This window comes from Leucoraja erinacea, chromosome 3 (assembly GCF_028641065.1).
Source record: "Leucoraja erinacea ecotype New England chromosome 3, Leri_hhj_1, whole genome shotgun sequence".
Lineage (NCBI taxonomy): Eukaryota > Metazoa > Chordata > Chondrichthyes > Rajiformes > Rajidae > Leucoraja > Leucoraja erinaceus.
Genome location: NC_073379.1, coordinates 9939267 through 9947043, shown reverse-complemented (window position 1 = coordinate 9947043; position 7777 = coordinate 9939267). Strand labels below are relative to the sequence as shown.

At 44.6% G+C, this 7777-nt stretch overlaps 1 long non-coding RNA gene across 1 annotated transcript; it reads left to right on the top strand.

Annotated features, from left to right (window-relative positions):
• Window positions 1–2915, top strand: LOC129695257 (uncharacterized). Its single transcript, XR_008723131.1, has 2 exons — window positions 1–217; window positions 1353–2915. It is a non-coding gene; the product is annotated as an uncharacterized LOC129695257 (long non-coding RNA).
• Window positions 2916–7777: the final 4862 nt, after the last annotated feature.

The window sequence follows — 7777 nt, the reverse complement described above, 5'->3', positions numbered from 1 at the left end:
GCTGGAGCAAAGATCGTAGAGGGACAAGATAGACCACTCCTCGAAAAACGCGTAGTATGACGTGTGTGACCGTCGACGCCATATTGTTAAGCATTTATTGGGCTGTAATGGCGTCCTCAGCTAAATCTACATCTCACTGCTCCGCTATCAACTGTTCTAATCGTAAATCTAAACGACCAGAGCTGTCATTCTTTAGGTTCCCCAATAAAAAAGAAAGGTAAGAATATATTATTATAATTTTCAGTCGATATTCTGTCGTGAAAATGTTATTTTCTGTTCTCCCATCAACAGCCATTGGGAAATGGGTTTGTCGGTACATTATAAAGTTATTAGACTTATGTTTAATAGATCTTTACTTACCATAATAATAAAGACAGTTTTAACACTTCTGTACATTTTAGGTTTTGTTCTTGTAAGGGATTTATTTCCAAAATATGGCCCGCGGACACATTAGGCCCAGTGGCCACGGGATTTTTCGAGCTCAGATTCGTGTCCGAGAATGCGGCGGCTGTTACCTATTATATCCCTCGAATTGCCGAGACATCACAAGCAAAGATCACAAGCCCGCCGTGATCACAAGCCCGCCCATTCAAATATTATACAACTCTGCTCTATCATCTTTGGGTGCAATGGTGGGTCGGGGGGTTAGGCGGCGGCGGCCGCAATCAAAGATACGAGAGCAGCTCTGCTCTATAATCTTTGGTCGGAATGGGACGGCTGCGCGTTATAATGTGCTATCGTTCCACTCCCTCTCCCCCTTCTCCCTCTCCCCCATCTCCCTGTCCCCCTGTCCCCCTTCTCCCTCTCCCCCCTTCTCCCTCTCCCCCCTTCTCCCTCTCCCCCCTTCTCCCTCTCCCCCCTTCTCCCTCTCCCCCCTTCTCCCCTTCTCCCCTCTCCCCATCTCCCTCTCCCCATCTCCCTCTCCCCATCTCCCTCTCCCTCTCCCCATCTCCCTCTCCCCCTTCTCCCTCTCTTCTGTCTCCCCTCTCTTTCGATCTCTCTCTCCCCTCTTTTCTCTCGATCTCTCTCTCTCCCTCTCTTCTCTCGATCTCCCTCCCTTCCCTCTCTCCCTCCCTTACCTCTTCGTGAGAGTTGGCAGCTCTGCTATGCCTTGGGTCCAAAAGAGGATAGAAAGAAAATACTTAATGGTCTTTGTAAGAAGATTTTAATAAGCTCTTCTACATTTAAGGTAAATTGACATATTAGAGGCAAAATACATCTTCAACATACAGATCTCCACACAACTGAAAACAATTGCATTTAAGTGATATATCATCCATTGTTCAGGCATGTAGTTATGATCATCTTTCTTCTTATTAGTTAATCCTAAATGATATCTCCTGTAATTTCAGATGTCAACAGTGGGTCCAGAATACTCATCGACAAGATCTCCTGCACCGAACTGCAGAGTATTTGTCAAATAACTGCCGTCTTATGTACATTGTGTGAAATTGTGATTTGTTCACTGCACAAAACTAATGCAAATGGCGATACATGCCTGCATTTGGCCCATACCCCTCTAAACCTGTCCTAACCATCAAATAACCTAACAGAACTGTCATGAGGAAAGATTTAAAAGACTAGGCTTGTATTCACTGGAGTTTAGAAGGATGAGGGGGGATCTTATCATATTGTTTACAGTGTACTATGTTTACAGATTCTGTTGTGCTGCTGAAAGTAAGAATTTAATTGTTCTATCTGGGACAAGCTAGATGCAGGAAAATTGTTCTACATGACAATAAAACACTCTTGTTAGATGCAAGGGGATCTTATAGAAACATCTAAATGAATAAAAGGACTGAACAAGCTAGATACAGGAAAAATGTTCCCAATGTTGGGCGAGTCCAGAACCAGGGGCCACAGTCTTAGAACAAAGGGGAGGCCATTTAAGACTGAGGTGAGAAAAAACTTTTTCACCCAGAGAGTTGTGAATTTGTGGAATTCCCTGCCACAGAGGGCAGTGGAGGCCAAATCACTGGGTGGATTTAAGAGAGAGTTAGATAGATCTCTAGGGGCTAGTGGAATCAAGGGGTATGGGGAGAAGGCAGGCACGGGTTATCGATTGGGGCTGATCAGCCATGATCACAATGAATGGCGGTGTTGGGTCGAAGTGCCAAATGGCCTCCTCCTGCACCTATTTTCTATATTTCTAAAACACTCATCCAGCAATCCTCGAGCCCACCAGCTCATCCCGTAGTCAATTCATCAGCTTTTCCATAAGAACTTCCATCAGTTCTTGCAAAAGAATGACAATCAGCCAATCTCGATTACCCTCAGCCCATCAAGCAGTCCCTTAATTCGCACAGAAGTCTGAACTATTGAATGCTCACTGCATCTCTTTCCATGGCAGCAAGTTAATATCCAGCTGCATATGAACCATGTGAAAAATGAATAAATAGATGCATGTGGTGCAGTGATTTGTGCAGCACTATAGGCCTGGAGACCAAGAGGAGTTCACCATTGAACGGAGTTTGAACGGGGGGCTTGAGGCCCCCGACCGAGGAAGAACAAAAGGAAGGGACTTGAACTTTATTTCGCTTTCCATCACAGTGAGGAATGTGTAGGAGTCACTTTGGTGAATGTCCGTATTAAAATGTGTTTTTGAGTGCTGTTGCTTTTAATTGTATGACTGACCTGGCCAATGAAATTCCTCGTATATTGCAAAACATACTTGGAAAATAAAATCTGATTATGATTCTGAAAAGCCTTTCCCTTCCATACTCTTTCCTCTCTTTGATCTTTTTGCAGCTGACTGCCTTTCTGTACTTGTTGCAAGAGATTGTCGCGGCATCCAGCATCCTCGGAGAATGTAGAATTAAAGGCAGTTTTAAAGATGGTTATTTGCCTCAAAATTGGGTTATTGTATCTCCAGAACCTCCCCAGAGGCTCTGGGAGACACAAGGTTCAAGAGGGAACACAAAAAGCCTAATTAGGAAGAATATTAAGAGTAAGATTTTCAATTAAAATACTGTAATTGATGGAAACTTGCCTTTAAATTGGTTCCTGGATGAAACCCTGATGGTTCTCACATTGTCTCTTTAAATTTACTCTCCTTTTCACACTTGCATTAAAACACACAGCCACCACCATTCACAGTGATACTGCCCGGCAGTCTCATAATTACAGTCTACACAGCTACCTTGACAGCCACACAAAATGATGTAAATAAAAATTGTTTTCCTGTTTAAGAAGTTCAATTGAGAATTATTTGAAATTGTGGGGGTTGATACAAAATACTGTTGACCCACAAATGTGTTGATATGAGACATTCACATTTAAAAAATCCATGTCGCAAAAAAAGCAAGAAGGTGCCCATGTTATTTGACCAACTTGCCAGATTAATTTAAATATACACAATACACAATACAATTTATTTGTCACTTGAACCTCATAGAGGTTGTTGGAGCCCCCGGCGTGCGCTAGAAAAGTGCCGCAGCCATTTAAGCCACGCCGGGCGATGATGTAAGGCCCCGCTCCAGGTCATCCTCGACCCCCGCTACTCGGGCGGAATAATTTGCCGTTGCGGAAGCCCCGAAAAGCGGTCTCCCAGCAGGGACCCGCAGGCTCCGATATTACTGTCTGCCAGGCCTGCGGTTGGAGCCTCCGAATCTCCGGGGCTCGGGTCACAGCAGCACATGGGTACATATGTAGGTATGTATGCATTAGTTTTGCTCCTAATTCCCTTTTCAAAATCATTAATATATATGGTAAACAGTTGCAGCCCCAACACCAAGCCTTGTGGGAAAAAAATCCGGAAGATTAGTCAAACATGATTTTCCTTTCATAAATCCATGTTGACTTGGACAGATCCTTTTACTGCTATCCAAATGCCCCATTATTGCATCTTTAATAATTGACTCCAGCATCTTTCACACCACCAAAGTCGGGCTAACTGGTCTGTAATTTTCCGTTTTCTCTCACGCTCCTTTCTTGAAAAGTGGGATAGCATTAGCTATCCTCCAATCCACAGGAGCTGATCGTAAATCTATTGATCGTTGGAAAATGATAATATATATAAATATATATGTATGTGTATATATGCATGTATGTGTATATATGCATGTATATGTGTGTATATACGTATGTGTATATATATATATATATGTTTATATATGTGTATATATGTATGCATATAAATGTATCAATATGTATGTGCATTTGTGTATGTGTGTATATATGTGTGTGTATAAATATATATATATGCATATATTTATTATTACTATATAATTATATATATAATTGCCTTTATGGTTTATGTATATCATCTTACAAGACAAATAAATTAATAGTGATGATTTAAATCAAAGTTGCTTCTGATACATGAGAATAAACTATTATCTCTAACTTGCCTCTCACACACAGACACACATTCATATAAATATATTAAATATATATACGTTAAATTTAATTTTTTGCTGTGTGTGTTAAAGCAATACAATGCAAGGGAAACTACACAAAGGAGGGGTCTGTTCCCGCTACAAGATACTTGAGGATCTTTGCTTTGGATCAAAGATTATAGCGGAGCTCTATAATCTTTGCTTTGAATCACAGCGGGTGGAATACCGGAAGTCGAGTGTCGCTGTAACAAATGGCGGCCGTGACGTTCCGTTGCGTACTACACGTCAGCCCATTGAATTTCGAAGGAGTGGTCTATCTTGTCCCTCTAGGATCTTTGCGCTGGAGTGCCCCTCCCTCCCGGAGTGTCCCGTCCTGCCTTGCAAGTGCCCTGTGACGTCCTGTGAAAATTGGTGAGTTTTCCGGCTGATTTTAAATGTTTAAACGATTAATAAATTCAGATATATAGGTGGGAATGCGACGGGAAGATGTTATCGTCTCAGCGGGAAAAATGTGAATAGAATGTGTGAAAATGGGATGGCTGTGGCCTAGCGTTTGGAAGAAAATAGGAATTAACCAGATATTGACACACACACACCCACAAACAAGACAAAGACTTTTAGTATTATAAAGATATTAATGACAGCTATGAAAATGAGTTGGCCAGTAAATGTGCAGATGATACACTAATTGATGCTCAATAGACTATAGACAAAGGTGCAGGAGTAGGCCATTCGGCCCTTCGAGCCAGCACCGCCATTCAATGTGATCATGGCTGATCATGCACAATCAGTACCCCGTACCTGCCTTCTCTCCATATCCCTTAACTCCGCTATCCATAAGAGCTCTATCTAACTCTCTCTTGGCAGTATCCAGACGACCAGCCGGGGCGGGGGCGGGGCAGAGGCAGCGGCGACTGGGACAGTGGCTCAGGCAGCATCTTTAATTTAGTTTAGTTTAAAGCTACAGGGCGGAAACAGGCCCATCGGCCCTCCGTGTCCACGTCGACCAGCGATCACCCATTCATACTAGTTTAGTTTAGAGCTACAGGGCGGAAACAGACCCACCGGCCTACCGAGTGGGCATCGACTGCCAATCCCCGCACAACTATACACCCTAGAGGCAGTTTACAATTACATAAGACCAATTAACCTACAAACCTGTACGAAAGCAGAGCACCTGGAGAAAAACCATCGCTGGGGAGGGAATGGATAGACAACACATCTGCCGATCACCTGTACCCACCTGTAACTTGCAACGCTTTGTCCTGCCCCAACTCTCTCTTCTTGCTTTCTTCCCCCCCTACATCAGTCTGAAGGAGGGTCTCGCATGGTGAGGTGTGTTTTCCTTCTTCACACCGGTGGACTAGTGGGGAGAAAGCTGAGAAGAGAGGTGGGGGTGGGACAAAGCCTGGCAAGTGAAGGGTGGATACAGGCGAGGGAGTGGGGGAAGGGGTGATTGTCAGATGGGTGGAGGAAGTGACCAAGGCTGGAGGTGAAAAGTAGACAAAACAATGTAAAGCCCGAGGGAGGGATATACAGTGGGTGGAAGAGGACGGACGGGGAGGGGAAAGAGGGGGATTGAAAGGAAATGCAGGACTCTGGGGATGGGAGATTAGAATACAGAAGAGTGGAGAGGAGCAGGGTGACTAGGGTGGAGGGAGTTGGTGGGAAAATGGTGGTGCTGGGAAAGAGGGGGGAGATGTGGAGCATTCCTTGAATTGGGAAAATTCAGTGTTCATAATGTGTAGGAAGGAACTTCAGATGCTGGTTTAAACCGAAGATAGACACAAAAAGCTGTAGTAACTCAGCGGGACAGGCAGCATCTCTGGAGAGGAGGAATGGGTGAGGTTTTGGGCCGAGAGCCTAGACCCGAAACGTCACCTATTCCTTTTCTCTCAGAGATGCTGCCTGTCCCGCTGAGTTACTCCAGCTTTTTGTGTCTGTCAGTGATCATACTGTCGGGTTTAACCTTTGCCCAGTGAACTTTCACTGCTCGTGATTGCAGCCTATTCCTGCTCCAGGCAGCGCTTAATATTTACACAGCAAAATAAACATGAGGTGATATGGTGCTCAACAAAGGCATTAACTCTATGGTCAGACAGCTCCTTAGTTACTTTCCCACAGCTTACTTCCATGCAGGTTGAGTCATAGAGTCATACAGCATGGAACCAGGTCCCTCGGCCCAACCTGTCCATGCCCACCAAGATGCCCCGTCCATGCTTGTCCCACCTGCCCATGTTTGGTCCACATCTCTCAAAACCCCCTTTAATCAGAGGCTGGTGTACTGTTTCTGTGGAATTCATTGCCGTAAAAGACAGTGGTCAGGGGTCAATGGATATTTTTAAGGCAAGAGATAGGTAGATTCTTGATTGGTATGAGTGTCTGGGGTTATGGGGAGAAGGCTGGAGAATAGGATTGAGGGAGAGATAGATCAGCCATGACTGAATGGCGGAGTGGACATGATGGATCGAATGGCCTAATTCTGCCCCTATCACTTATGAACTTATGAAACCTTTCCAATGCATAAATGCACTTGCGTGCAGTTGTGTGATTGAGGACGTTTCTCATTAGGTTTCAGGCTGCAAATTGGAGGTTGTGATTAAAGGACTCATGAATTTCACCGGTTTTAGGGCACCTTTACTACCTGGCAGAGAAGACCTGTGCTTTTGAGGGATGGCAATGCATAAGGGGGGGGGGGGAGTGATGGAGGGGGAAATACTGGTCAGGGATGTATGGGATATGGGATTTACACTAGACTTTATTTTAGACGTTAGAGATAAAGCTCGGAAACAGGCCCTTCGGCCCACCATGCCCACACCGACCAGTGATCCCCGCACACTAACACTATCCTGCACGCTTGGGACAATTAACCATTTTGTACCAAAGCCAATTAACCTACAAACATGATCATCTTTGGAGTGTGGGAGTAAACCCACGCGGATCACAGGAAGAACGTACAAACTCCGTACAGACAGCATCCGTAGTCAGGATGGAACCCGGGTCTTTGGCTCTGTAAGGCAGCTACTCTACCGCTGCCGCCCATACTTGTGATTGCAATCTGTAGTGGGTAAGGTTAGGGTTACGGAGGGGCGGTGTACCGACAAGCAGATAGGTAAATGCAGTATTAAAGCCACGTGACTGCAGCAGAGGGTCTGGGTCTTTCAATGACTGCACCTATGAAAATGTTAAAAAGTGCAGATCATAAGGTCATAAGTGATGGGAGCAGAATTAGGCCATTTGGCCCATCACATTTATTCCGCCATTCAATCATGGCTGACCTATCCCTCCCTCCAAACCCCATTCTCCTGCCTTCTCCCCATAATTAAGAAAATGTTGAAAATATTCAGTGAGTCAACCAGCAGCTGCAGAGTGGGAACCAGAGTGAATATTTCAACTCAAAGAGTCTCTTGAGAACTTGCAACGGGAGAATACAAAATAGT